This window comes from Oncorhynchus mykiss, chromosome 1, assembly GCF_057628025.1.
Source record: "Oncorhynchus mykiss isolate SJ-2025 chromosome 1, ASM5762802v1, whole genome shotgun sequence".
NCBI lineage: Eukaryota > Metazoa > Chordata > Actinopteri > Salmoniformes > Salmonidae > Oncorhynchus > Oncorhynchus mykiss.
Window position 1 is genome coordinate 72,145,336 of NC_143022.1, and position 14,249 is coordinate 72,159,584.

General features: G+C 44.6%; 1 pseudogene; it reads left to right on the plus strand.

The window, feature by feature from the left end:
• The first annotated feature begins 1,435 nt into the window (after nucleotides 1-1,435).
• LOC149985631 (enolase 4-like) overlaps nucleotides 1,436-14,249 on the plus strand; it is a 52,935-nt pseudogene continuing 40,121 nt past the window's right edge.

Here is a 14,249-nt window from a genome sequence, read left to right on the forward strand (position 1 = left end):
TCCTTTACCTCTGCGCGGAAACCCTCCAGAAGACGAGCGAGCAAGGCCGGCTCATTCCAGCCACTGGAGACAGCAAGAGTGCGAAACTCAATAGAGTAGTCTGTTATGGATCGATTGCCTTGACATAGGGAAGACAGGACCCTGGAAGCCTCCTCCCCAAAAACAGATCGATCAAAAACCCGTATCATCTCCTCCTTAAAGTCTTGATACTGGTTAGTACACTCAGCCCTTGCCTCCCAGATTGCCGTGCCCCACTCACGAGCCCGTCCAATAAGGAGAGATATGACGTAGGCGACACGAGCAGTGCTCCTGGAGTAAGTGTTGGGCTGGAGAGAAAACACAATATCACACTGGGTGAGGAACGAGCGGCATTCAGTGGGCTCCCCAGAGTAACACGGCGGGTTATTGATTCTGGGCTCCGGAGATTCGAAAGCCCTGGAAGTGGCCGGTGGATCGAGGCGGAGATGGTGAACCTGTTCTGTGAGGTTGGAGACTTGGGTGGCCAGGGTCTCAACGGCATGTCGAGCAGCAGACAATTCCTGCTTGTGTCTGCCTAGCATCGCTCCCTGGATCTCGACGGCTGAGTGGAGAGGATCCGAAGTCGCTGGGTCCATTCTTGGTCGGATTCTTCTGTTATGGTGAGTAAATGAGGACCCAAAAGCGAACTAACTTAAACAGAGCTTCTTTAATAACCAAACATAGGTAGGCTCAGATAGACCGGCAGATTCCGACAGGACAGGACAAGGTTACAGCAAACATGACGATAGTCTGGCTCAGGCATGAAACACAAACAAACAAGAATCCGACAAGGACAGGAGCAGAAACAGAGAGAGATATAGGGACCTAATCAGAGGGAAAAAAGGGAACAGGTGGGGAACGGGGTGAATGGGTAGTTAGAGGAGACAAGGGACAGCTGGGGGAAAGCGGGGGAGAAAAGGTAACCTAACACGACCAGCAGAGGGAGACAGGGTGAAGGGAAAGGACAGAGACAAGACAACATGACAAGGGAAGCATTTCCCAAACGTTTCCCAAAGTCGGTCCTCGGGACCCCAAGGGGTGCACGTTTTGGTTTTTGTCCTAACACTACACAGTTGATTCAAATGATCAAAGCTTGATAGTTGTGGCAGCATACAAATAATCATAAATTCGGAGTGCAACTGCATGCGACTCAATCGTAATATCTTTTGTAAATTTGGGTTGACTTTGGAGATCGCTATGGGGCTAGTTAGGGACCATCGGTTAATTACACAATGTACATGGGACAATATGTTAAAATTCCAATAGCGAGGGGGAGGAGCTAGCATGTTGGAGTGAACGGATGTGTGAGAGAGGCTCCTGCAACTTTTTTGAGAAACAATCTAACTTAACCTACTTTACAGCACTTTTGACAACAAACATCTCTTTCTAATACAATATTGTAACTTTCTACGTGAACATGCCGAGTAATAGGCGACCAAAGGACAATAAATCCTCATCGGAGGCCTCCTCCCCACCAAACAACGAGACAGACATGGCGGAAGGCACAGGTAACAACGTGACACATTCAGAACTTACCCGGGCTCTGGGAGAACTATGTGTTGCTATAGCTGAGGATTGTAAGGCTACTATTGCTGAACTGGACACCAAAATCGAGAGCACCATTTGAACGGTTGCTTCGCAGGGCCAGAATATCGTGGACCTTGAGAAAGCTTCTGAATTCAACACTGGTAGAATCGATGAGTTAGAGAAGCTATGCACGTCCTTGCAGGATAGTGTGCAGAGGATTTCTGTGAAAGTGGTCGACCTAGAGGGCCGATCCAGACGTCATAACCTTCACGTTGTTGGTCTGGCAGAGGGGGTGGAGGCTGGCTCTCGCTCCACCGACTTCTTCGCCAGGCTATTGAGGGATGCAATGGGATCGGATGTTTTGGCTTCGGATCCCCAGCTGGACCGTGCACATCGCGCTCTTGTCCCAGTGCCTGGATCGGGCCAATGTCCTCGCCCAGTAATCATAATTTCAATACCAATGATCTTATCTTGTGTGAGGCTCGAATCAGGGATAACCTGTTAAATAAAAGACATCCCTTCCGTGTATATGAGGATTATGTGCCCGATGTGGCAAAGCATCGCACCGGCTACAGAGATGTCATGACCAAACTCTACAAACTCCATCTTCGCCCAGCCTTGCTCTTCCCTGCAAGACTCAGAATTACCCCTCCTTCCGGTGAGAAGATTTATCTCTCCTCGGTTTTGGACGCAGAGAAGTTTATCCGGGAATATACACCAATCCCCCGTACGGGTTAGAGCGCCTTGTCATTGTGTGTTAGCATTTGCTCATGGACTCAAATTCATACTATGCCATAATGGGTGAAACTTTATTAAACTGTCTCAGCTAGGGCTGCCGACTTTAGGTTTATTGTCACTACCGAACATGTAAGATGCTGAGCCGACCAATGGAGGGTGGTCAGAGCTCTCATTTAACGTTCATTTCAAGTACATTCTTGCTGGACGACTGACCTGTCGTTGAAGTTCAGAAGCGATGCCTGTTTTGAGTGGCCTTCCAGGTTTGACCATCGACACTTTCGGATGGATATATTAATATTCCCCCTTTTTTGTTTTGTTATTTATTTCTCAATTCTTACATTATTATTATTATTATACCATTTATTTATTGCTTGCAGAGGACTGCGGGTGATAGTTGGGGCAGGGCAGACGCAGACACCTGTATAGCAAGTTGGTGTTTTGTGCCGTTCTGCCTCTGTCAGAGCCGTGGGCCGCTCTCCCAATTAGATTCCCACCAGCCTTCTGTGGTGCTTGTGTTTATATGTGTAGGTGTGTGTACATATAATTATTATTTGTACTTTATTCTTTTTTATTTGTATTTATTTTTTTCTCTTAGCATTTTATTATTATTATAACGGCTTTCTTCCTGGGAAGGAGAGGCGGACCAAAACGCAGTGTGGTTAGAGTTCAACATCTTTAATAAAGACGAATACAGAGAACACTACAAATATACAAACCAATAAATGTGAAAACCGAAACAGTCCTGTACCACACACCACGAAACAGACACGGAAATAATCACCCACAAACCCCAACACAAAACAAGCTACCTAAATATGGTTCCCAATCAGAGAATGACTAACACCTGCCTCTGATTGAGAACCATATCAGGCCATACATAGAAACGGACAAACTAGACACACAACATAGAATGCCCACCCAGCTCACGTCCTGACCAACACTAAACAAGGAAAACACAACAGAACTATGGTCAGAACGTGACAATTATTATGTACAGTGCCTTGCGAAAGTATTCGGCCCCCTTGAACTTTGCGACCTTTTGCCACATTTCAGGCTTCAAACATAAAGATATAAAACTGTATTTTTTTGTGAAGAATCAACAACAAGTGGGACACAATCATGAAGTGGAACGACATTTATTGGATATTTCAAACGTTTTTAACAAATCAAAAACTGAAAAATTGGACGTGCAAAATTATTCAGCCCCTTTACTTTCAGTGCAGCAAACTCTCTCCAGAAGTTCAGTGAGGATCTCTGAATGATCCAATGTTGACCTAAATGACTAATGATGATAAATACAATCCACCTGTGTGTAATCAAGACTCCGAATAAATGCACCTGCACTGTGATAGTCTCAGAGGTCCGTTAAAAGCGCAGAGAGCATCATGAAGAACAAGGAACACACCAGGCAGGTCCGAGATACTGTTGTGAAGACGTTTAAAGCCGGATTTGGATACAAAAAGATTTCCCAAGCTTTAAACATCCCAAGGAGCACTGCGCAAGCGATAATATTGAAATGGAAGGAGTATCAGACCACTGCAAATCTACCAAGACCTGGCCGTCCTTCTAAACTTTCAGCTCATACAAGGAGAAGACTGATCAGAGATGCAGCCAAGAGGCCCATGATCACTCTGGATGAACTGCAGGGATCTACAGCTGAGGTGGGAGACTCTGTCCATAGGACAACAATCAGTCGTATATTGCACAAATCTGGCCTTTATGGAAGAGTGGCAAGAAGAAAGCCATTTCTTAAAGATATCCATAAAAAGTGTCGTTTAAAGTTTGCCACAAGCCACCTGGGAGACACACCAAACATGTGGAAGAAGGTGCTCTGTTCAGATTAAACCAAAATTGAACTTTTTGGCAACAATGCAAAACGTTATGTTTGGCGTAAAAGCAACACAGCTGAACATCATGCATCATGGTTTGGGCCTGCTTTTCTTCAGCAGGGACAGGGAAGATGGTTAAAATTGATGGGAAGATGGATGGAGCCAAATACAGAACCATTCTGGAAGAAAACCTGATGGAGTCTGCAAAAGACCTGAGACTGGGACGGAGATTTGTCTTCCAACAAGACAATGATCCAAAACATAAAGCAAAATCTACAATGGAATGGTTCAAAAATAAACATATCCAGGTGTTAGAATGGCCAAGTCAAAGTCCAGACCTGAATCCAATCGAGAATCTGTGGAAAGAACTGAAAACTGCTGTTCACAAATGCTCTCCATCCAACCTCACTGAGCTCGAGCTGTTTTGCAAGGAGGAATGGGAAAAAATGTCAGTCTCTCGATGTGCAAAACTGATAGAGACATACCCCAAGCGACTTACAGCTGTAATCGCAGCAAAAGGTGGCGCTACAAAGTATTAACTTAAGGGGGCTGAATAATTTTGCACGCCCAATTTTTCAGGTTTTGATTTGTTAAAAAGGTTTGAAATATCCAATAAATGTTGTTCCACTTCATGATTGTGTCCCACTTGTTGATTCTTCACAAAAAAATAAAGTTTTATATCTTTATGTTTGAAGCCTGAAATGTGGCAAAAGGTCGCAAAGTTCAAGGGGGCCGAATACTTTCGCAAGGCACTGTATGTGTATATTTTAAGTTAGTGTAGATTATTATTTTGGGGTATGAATGTTTGTGTAGATATGCATATGTATGTGAGTATACTTGCGTATGTATGTAGTTATGTTTGTGTGTATGTATGTATGTATGTATGTGTACAGTTGAAGTCGAAAGTTTACATACACCATAGCCAAATACATTTAAACTCAGTTTTTCACAATTCCTGACATTTAATCCTAGTAAAAATTCCCTGTCTTGGTTCAGTTAGGATCACCACTTTATTTTAAGAATGTGAAGTGTCAGAATAATAGTTGAGAGAGATTTATTTCAGCTTTTATTTCTTTCATCAAATTCCCAGTGGGTCAGAAGTTTACATACATTCAATTAGTATTTGGTAGCATTGCCTGTAAATTGTTTAACTTGAGTCAAACGTTTCAGAAAGCTTTCCACAATAAGTTGGGTGAATTTTGACCCATTCCTCCTGACAGAGCTGGTGTAACTGAGTCAGGTTTGTAGGCCTCCTTGCTCGAACACGCTTTTTCAGTTCTGCCCACAAATTTTCTATGGGATTGAGGTCAGGACTTTGTGATGGCCATTTCAATACCTTGACTTTGTTGTCCTTAAGCCATATTGCCACAACTTTGGAAGTATGCTTGGGGTCATTTGGAAGACCCATTTGCGACCAAGCTTTAACTTCCTCGCTGATGTCTTAAGATGTTGCTTCAATATATCCACATAATTTTCCATCCTCATGATGCCAACTATTTTGTGAAGTGCACCAGTCCCTCCTGCAGCAAAGCACCCCCGCAACATGATGCTGCCACCCACATGCTTCAAGGTTGGGATGGTGTTCTTCGGCTTGCAGTCCTCCGCCTTTTTCCTCCAAACATAACGATGGTCATTATAGCCAAACAGTTATATTTTGATTCATCAGACCAGAGGACATTTCTCCAAAAAGTACGATATTTGTCCCCATGTGCAGTTGCAAACTGTAGTCTGGCTTTTTTTAATGGCGGTTGTGGAGCAGTGGCTTCTTCCTTGCTGAGCGGCCTTTCAGGTTATGTCGATATAGGACTCGTTTTACTGTGGATTTAGATACTTTTGTACCTGTTTCCTCCAGCATCTTCACAAGGTCCTTTGCTGTTGTTCTGGGATTGATTTGCACTTTTCACACCAAAGTACGTTCATCTCTAGGTGACAACTTGTCTCATTTCTGAGTGGTAGGACGGCTGCGTGGTCCCATGATGTTTATACTTGCGAATTATTGATTGTACAGATGAACGTGGTACCTTCTGAGGTCTTGGCTGAGTTATTTTGATTTTCCCATGATGTCAAGCAAAGAGGCATTGAGATTGAAGGTAGGCCTTGAAATACATCCACAGGTTTACCTCCAATTGACTCAAATGATGTCAATTAGCCTATCAGAAGCTTCTAAAGCCATGACATAATTTTCAGTAATTTTCCAAGTTGTTTAAATGGCTTGGGGGCAGTATTGAGTAGCTTGGATGAATAAGGTGCCCAGAGTAAACTGCCTGTTACTCAGGCCCAGAAGCTAAGATATGCATATTATTAGTATATTTGGATAGAAAACACTCTGCAGTTTCTAAAACTGTTTGAATGATGTCTGTGAGTATAACAGAGCTCATATGGCAGGCAAAAACCTGAGAATTAATCCAACCAGGAAGTGGGAAATCTGAGGTTTGTAGTTTTTCAACACTTTTCCTACCCAAGATTCAGTGTAAATTTGGCCCGATTGCACTAGATGTCAACAGTCTTTAGAACCTTGTTTGAGGCTTCTACTGTGAAGGATGAGAGAATGAGAGCTGATTGAGTAAGAGGTCTGGTAGAGTGCCATGAGCTCATTCAGGCGCGCTCCCGTGAAAGGTAGCTGCGTTCCATTACATTTCTAAAGACAAAGGAATTCTCCGGTTGAAATATTATTGAAGATTTATGTTTAAAACATCCTAAAGATAGATTCTATACATCGTTTGACATGTTTCTACGAACTGTAATGGAATTTTTAAACTTTTTGTCTGGCCTGCGCGTCGTGAACTTGGATTTGTGAACTAAAGGCGCAAACAAAAAAGGAGGTATTTGGATATAAATTATGGACTTTATCGAACAAAACAAACATTTATTGTGGAACTGGGATTCCTGGGAGTGCATTCTGATGAAGATCACCAAAGTTAAGTGAATATTTATAATGCTATTTCTGACTTCTGTTGACTCCACAACATGGCGGATATCTGTATGGCTTGTTTTGGTCTCTGAGCGCTGTACTCAGATTATAGCATGGTGTGCTTTTTCAGTAAACCTTTTTTGAAATCTGACACAGCGGTTGCATTAAGGCAGTGCTTCTCAATTATTTTCTGTTACGCCCCCCGCCTAGGAAGAAGTAAACATTTCACACCCCCCAACTCTCCGCCGCGACTGTAAATAGTATCATTTGTCTATAAAATTGTTATAAGTACACCTCTGCATAACATTGTATCCTTATTAACATTAAAGAAAACAAAAAAAGAAGAAAGAAATATAGATCAACTTACAACAAAAAAGAACTTTATTAACATAGTTTTTTAGTCTGTAACAGAAAAGACTTAAAGTACATCAATTTGCCTGAAAAAAAATAAAAATTCAAACCTTATTTAAACTGTAAACATTTTTTGACCATTTGACACTGAAAAATAAAATGAAATATAATCAATAAATAATAATAAATTCAAATCAGCAACATTAACTCAGGAGCACAATATATGAAACACTTTGACCTATAAAACAAAAATGAATAAAACAATTTCTGCTGATTTATTTTTATCAAAATGAGGAAGTCAGGATTAATGGCTACAATGAGCACGTATTGCAGAGCACAGCTTTTCGAAGCGGGGTTTGAAGTATGATACTGCAACTCTCAGCTCCTGCTCAATGTTTAGCTGGGACCTGTACTTGGTCTTCAGTGCAGCAGCAGCAGAGAAGCCAGTCTCACAAAGATAAGATGTTGCAAAAGGAAGAAGAATGCCCATGGCCCTCTGCCCTCAGAGTGGATACTGCCTCTCTACACTCAGCTAGAAATCACTCAGTGTCTGTGATGTGAACCTCAGTCTCAATGTGGAGTCAGACGTCATATCAATGAACTGGTCCTCCTCTGCAGAGCTGAAACCAGTTGGAGCTGGTGCATTGAAAGGATCTCTCACCCAGTCATATTGGTTTCAGGGAAGTACTTTTTAAAGAATCCCATCAGTGATGAAATATGCTCCTTAATATATGGAATCACTGAGGTGGCATCATAGTCAGTAGTGTCAACAAATTCATGCAGGTTCTCGAATGAATCAGTATTTCCTTTATCAAGTCGCCTGCCCCACATTGCAAGCTTTCGAGTGAAAGAGCTGATCTTGTCTTTGACCTGAGGGAGGTGTTTATCTTTCCCTTGAAGCTGTAGATTTTGTTCATTTAGCTTTCCAAATATGTCACTCAGGTAGGCCAGTTTTGCCAGGAAGTTCTCATCACTACATTTTTCTGCGAGGTCATACTTGTGCTCCTGCTCCGAAAACATTCTTATCTGCTCTCTGAGCTCAAAAACTTGGGTCAAGATTTTCCTCGTGACAGCCACCTTGTCTCTATACTGACGCTTAGCTTGTTTGTTTGCCTTGTGGAGGGAATAGCTACACTGTTTGTATTCGGTCATGTTTCCGGTCACCTTGCCCTGATTAAAAGCAGTGGTTCGCGCTTTCGACATCTTCAACGCACGTTCTAATGAACTCGCACACCGAATCAGCGTATTCGTCAATGTTTTTGTCTGACGCAATACGAAACATATCCCAGCCCACGTGATGGAAGCAGTCTTGGAGTGTGGAATCAGATTGGTCGGACCAGCGTTGAACAGACCTCAGCGTGGGAGCTTCTTGTTTTAGTTTCTGTCTGTAGGCAGGGATCAACAAAATGGAGCCGTGGTCAGCTTTTCCGAAAGGAGGGCGGGGCAGGGCCTTATATGCGTCGCGGAAGTTAGAATAGCAGTGATCCAAGGTTTTGCCAGCCCTGGTTGCGCAATCGATATGCTGATACAATTTAGGGAGTCTTGTTTTCAGATTAGCCTTGTTAAAATCCCCAGCTACAATGAATGCAGCCTCAGGATGTATGGATTCCAGTTTGCAAAGAGTCAAATAAAGTTCGTTCAGAGCCATCGATGTGTCTGCTTGGGGGGGAATATATACGGCTGTGATTATAATCGAAGAGAATTCCCTTGGTAGATAATGCGGTCGACATTTGATTGTGAGGAATTCTAAATCAGGTGAACAGAAGGACTTGAGTTCCTGTATGCTTTTGTGACCACACCACGTCTCGTTAGCCATAAGGCATACGCCCCCGCCCCTCTTCTTACCAGAAAGATGTTTGTTTCTGTCGGCGCGATGCGTGGAGAAACCAGCTGGCTGCACCGAGTCCGATAGCGTCTCTCCAGTGAGCCATGTTTCCGTGAAGCAAAGAATGTTACAGTCTCTGATGTCCCTCTGGAATGCTACCCTTGCTCGGATTTCATCAACCTTGTTGTCAAGAGACTGGACATTGGCGAGAAGTATACTGGGGAGTGGTGCACGATGTGCCCGTCTCCGGAGTCTGACCAGAAGACCGCTACGTTTCCCTCTTTTACGAAGTCGTTTTTTTGGGTCGCCGGCTGGGATCCATTCGGTTGTCCTGGGTGAAAGGCAGAACACAGGATCCGCTTCGCGAAAGTCATATTCTTGGTCGTACTGATGGTGAGTTGACGCTGCTCTTATATTCAGTAGTTCTTCTCGACTGTATGTAATGAAACCTAAGATGACCTGGGGTACTAATGTAAGAACGTAAAAAAAACAAAAAACAGCATAGTTTCCTAGGAACGCGAAGCGAGGCGGCCATCTCTGTCGGCGCCGGAAGTAAAAGGCATGCGTGGCCACGCAGTCGTGGTAATGCTTGCCATGCGGTAGCAGAGAGAAGAGTTTATGACTTGGGTGGCTGGAGTCTGAGAATTTTTAGGGCCTTCCTCTGACACCACCTGGTATAGAGGTCTTGGATGACAGAAAGCTTGGCCCCAGTGATGTACTGGGCCGTACGCACTACCCTCTGTAGCGCCTTGCGATCGGATTCCAAGCAATTGCCATACCAACCAGTGATGGAGCCAGTCAAGATTCTCTCCATGGTGCAGCTGTAGAACTTTGAGGATCTGAGGGTCCATGCCAAATCTTTTCAACGTCCTGAGGGCGAAGAGGCAATGTTGTGCCCTACCATCAGGCCTACCATCGTTGTGTTGTTGGCCAACTTTTTAATTTTCAAAAATTTCTTTCTGATACAATGCCCACTTAACCCGGAAGCCAGCCACACCAATGTGTCGGAGGAAACACTGTACACCTGGCAACCGTGTCAGCGTGCACTGTGCCCGGCCCGCCACAGGAGTCGCTAGTGCACGACGGGACAAGGACATCCCTGCCGGCAAACCCTCCCCTAACCCGGATGACGCTGGGCCAATTGTGCGCCACCCCATGGGTCTCCCGGTCGCGGCCAGCTGCAACAGAGCTTGGACTCGAACCTAGAATCTCTAGTGGCACAGCTAGCACTGCGATGCAGTGCCTTAGATCACTGCGCCACTCAGGAGGCCCAGTTGTTGGTAAACTTAATGATGTTGGAGTCATGCGTGGTCACACAATCATGGGTGAACAGGGAGTATAGGAGGGGAATAAGCACGCACCACTGAGGGGCCCCCGTGTTGAGGGTCAGCGTGGCGGATGTGTTGTTGCCTACATTCACCACCTGGGGCTGGCTCGTCAGGAAGTCCAGGATCCAGTTGCAGAGGGAGGTGTTCAGTCCCAGGGTCCTTAGCTTAGTTATGAGTTTGAAGGGTACTATGGTGCTGAACCCTGAGCTGTAGTCAATGAACAGCATTCTCACGTAGGTGTTCCTTCCTTTTGTCCAGGTGGGAAAGGGAAGTATGGAGTGCAATAGAGATTGCATCATCTGTGGATCTGTTGGGGCGGTATGCAAATTGGAGTGGGTTCAGGGTGTCTGGGATGACGGTGTTAATGTGAGCCATTTCAAAGCATTTCATGGCTACAGATGTGAGTGCTAAGGGGTGATCAAATCAAATGTTATTAGTCACATACACGTGAATTGCAGATGTTATTGCGGGTGTAGCGAAATGCTTGTGCTTCTAGCTCCGACAGTACATTAATATCTAACAAGTAATATCTAACAAATTACACAACATATAACCCAATACACACAAATCTAAGTAGGAATGAATTAAGACTAAATACATATGGACGAGCGATGTCAGAGCGGAACGGACTAAGATACCGTAAAACAGTATAGAATACTGTTACTGTAGAATACATACAGTGGGGCAAAAAAGTATTTAGTCAGCCACCAATTGTGCAAGTTCTCCCACTTAAAAAGATGAGAGAGGCCTGTAATTTTCATCATAGGTACACTTCAACTATGACAGACAAAATGAGAAATGAAAATCCAGAAAATCACATTGTAGGATTTTTAATGAATTTATTTGCAAATTATGGTGGAAAATAAGTATTTGGTCAATAACAAACGTTTATCTCAATACTTTGTTATATACCCTTTGTTGGCAATGACAGAGGTCAAACATTTTCTGTAAGTCTTCACAAGGTTTTCACACACTGTTGCTGGTATTTTGGCCCATTCCTCCATGCAGATCTCCTCTAGAGCAGTGATGTTTTGGGGCTGTTGCTGGGCAACAAGGACTTTCAACTCCCAACTCCCTCTATGATGAAAATTACAGGCCTCTCATCTTTTTAAGTGGGAGAAATTTCACAATTGGTGGCTGACTAAATACTTTTTTGCCCCACTGTATGAGATGAGTAATGCAAGATATGTAAACATTAAAGTGACTAGTGTTCCATCCCTTAAAGTGGCCAGTGATTCCTAGTCTATGCCTATAGGCAGCAGCCTCTAATGTGCTAGTGATGGCTGTTTAACAGTCTGGTGGCCTTGAGATAGAAGCTGTTTTTCAGTCTCTCGGTCCCAGCTTTGATGCACCTGTGCTGACCTCACCTTCTGGATGAAAGTGGGGTGAACAGGCAGTGTCTCGGGTGATTGATGTCCTTGATGATCTTTTTGGCTTCCCTGTGACATCGGGTGCTGTAGTTGTCCTGGAGGGCGGGTAGTTTAGGCCCCGGTAATACGTTGGGCAGACCGCACCACCCTCTGGAGAGCCTTGTGGTTGCAGGCGGTGCAGTTGCTGTACCAGGCTGTGATACAGCCCGACAGGAGGCTTTCAATTGAGCATCTGTAAAATGTGTGAGGCTTTAGGTGACAAGCCAACTTTATTTAACCTCCTGAGGATGAAGAGGCTCTGTTGCGCCTTCTTCACAACACTGTCTGTGTGGGTGGTCCATTTCAGTTTGTCAGTGATGTGTACGCCAAGGAATTTGAAGCTTTCCGTCTTCTCCACTGTGTTTCTGTTGATGTAGATAGGGGGGTGAAAACCTCTGCTGTTTCCTGATGTCCATGATCATCTTCTTTGTTTTGTTGACGTTGAGTGAGAGGTTGTTTTCCAGGCACCACACTCCCAGAGCCTCACCTCCTCCCTGTAGGCTCTCATCATTGTTGGTATTCAAGCCTACTACTGTTGTGCCATCTCCAAACTTGATGATTGAGTTGGAGGTGTGCTTGGCCACGCAGTCATGGGTGAACAGGGAGTACAGAAGGAAGCTGAGCACACACCCTTGTGGGGCACCAGTGTTGAGGATCAGCGGAGTGGCAGTGATGTTTCCTACCCTCACCACCTGGGGGCAGCCCGTCAGGAAGTCCAGGACTCAGTTACACAGGGCGGGGTACAGACCCAGGGCCTTGAGCTTAATGATGAGCTTGGAGGGTACTATGGTGTTGAATGCTGAGCTATAGTCAATAAACAGCATTCTTACATAGGTATTCCTCTTGTCCAGATGGGATAGAGCAGTGTGCAGAGTGATGGCGATTGCATCGTCTGTGGATCTATTGGGGTGGTAAGCAAATTGAAATGGGTCTAGGGTGGCAGGTAAGGTAGAGGGGATATGATCCTTGACTTGACTCTCAAAGCACTTCATGATGTCAGAGGTGAGTGCTTCAGGGCGATAGTCATTAAGTTCAGTTACCTTTGCCTTCTTGGGTACAGGAACAATAGTGGCCATCTTGAAGCATGCGGGGACAGCAGACTGGGATAGGGAGAGATTGAATATGCCCGTCAACACACCAGCCAGTTGGTCTGCGCATGCTCTGAGGACGCAGCTAGGGATGCCGTCTGGACAGGTAGCCTTGCGAGGGTTAACGCATTTAAATGTTTTACTCACGTCAGCCACAGAGAAGGAGAGCCCACAGTCCTTGGTAGTAGGCCGCGTCGGTGTCACTGTGTTATACTCAAAGCATGCGAAAAATGTGTTTAGCCTGTCCGGAAGCAAGACGTCATTCTCGGCGATGTGGCAGGTTTACCTTTTGTAGTCCGTGATTGTCTGAAGTCCCTGCCACATACGTCTTCTGTCTGAGCCGTTGAATGACGTTTAGCATGTTTGATTGCCTTGCGGAGTGAATAACTACACTGTTTATATTCAGACATTTTACCAGTCGCCTTGCCATTGTTAAATGCGGTGGTTCGTGCTTTTAGTTTCACGCGAATGCTACCATCTATCCACGGTTTCTGGTTAAGATAGGTTTCAATAGTCACAGTGGGTACTACATCTCCTATACACCTCCTTATGAACTCAGTCACCGTATCCGTTTATGCGTCTAGATTATTTACATATCCCAGTTCACGTGATCAAAACAATCCTGAAGCGTGGATTCCGATTGGTAAGACCAGCGTTGAATAGTGTGAAGCACGGGCACTTCCTGTTCGAGTTTCTGCCTATAGGATGGGAGGAGCAAGATGGATTCGTGGTCAGATTTGCCGAAAGGAGGGCGGGGGAGGGCGGGTTCTGGAAGTTTGAATAGCAATGGTCGAAAGTCTTAGTAGCTCAAGTAGGACAGTTAATATGTTGATAGAATTTCGGCAGCCTAGTCCTCAGATTTGCTTCGTTAAAATCCCCAGCTACAATAAATGCAGCCTCAGGATATGTGGTTTCCAGTTTGCATAAAGTCCAGTGAAGTTCTTTGAGGGCCATTGAGGTTTTGGCTTGAGGTGGGATGTAAACGGCCGTGGCGATGACAGAGGAGAATTCTCTTGGGCGATAATGTGGTCTGCATTTAATTGTGAGCTATTCTACACCCCTCTGCCCTTCTGCTTCCCGGAGAGATATTTATTTGCGCGATGTACTGAGAATCCTGCTGGCTTTACTGACTCCAATAGAGTATCCCGAGAGAGCTATGGTTCCGTGAAACAAAGTATGTTACAGGCCCCGATGTCTCTCTGGAAAGAAATCCTTGCTCGAAGCG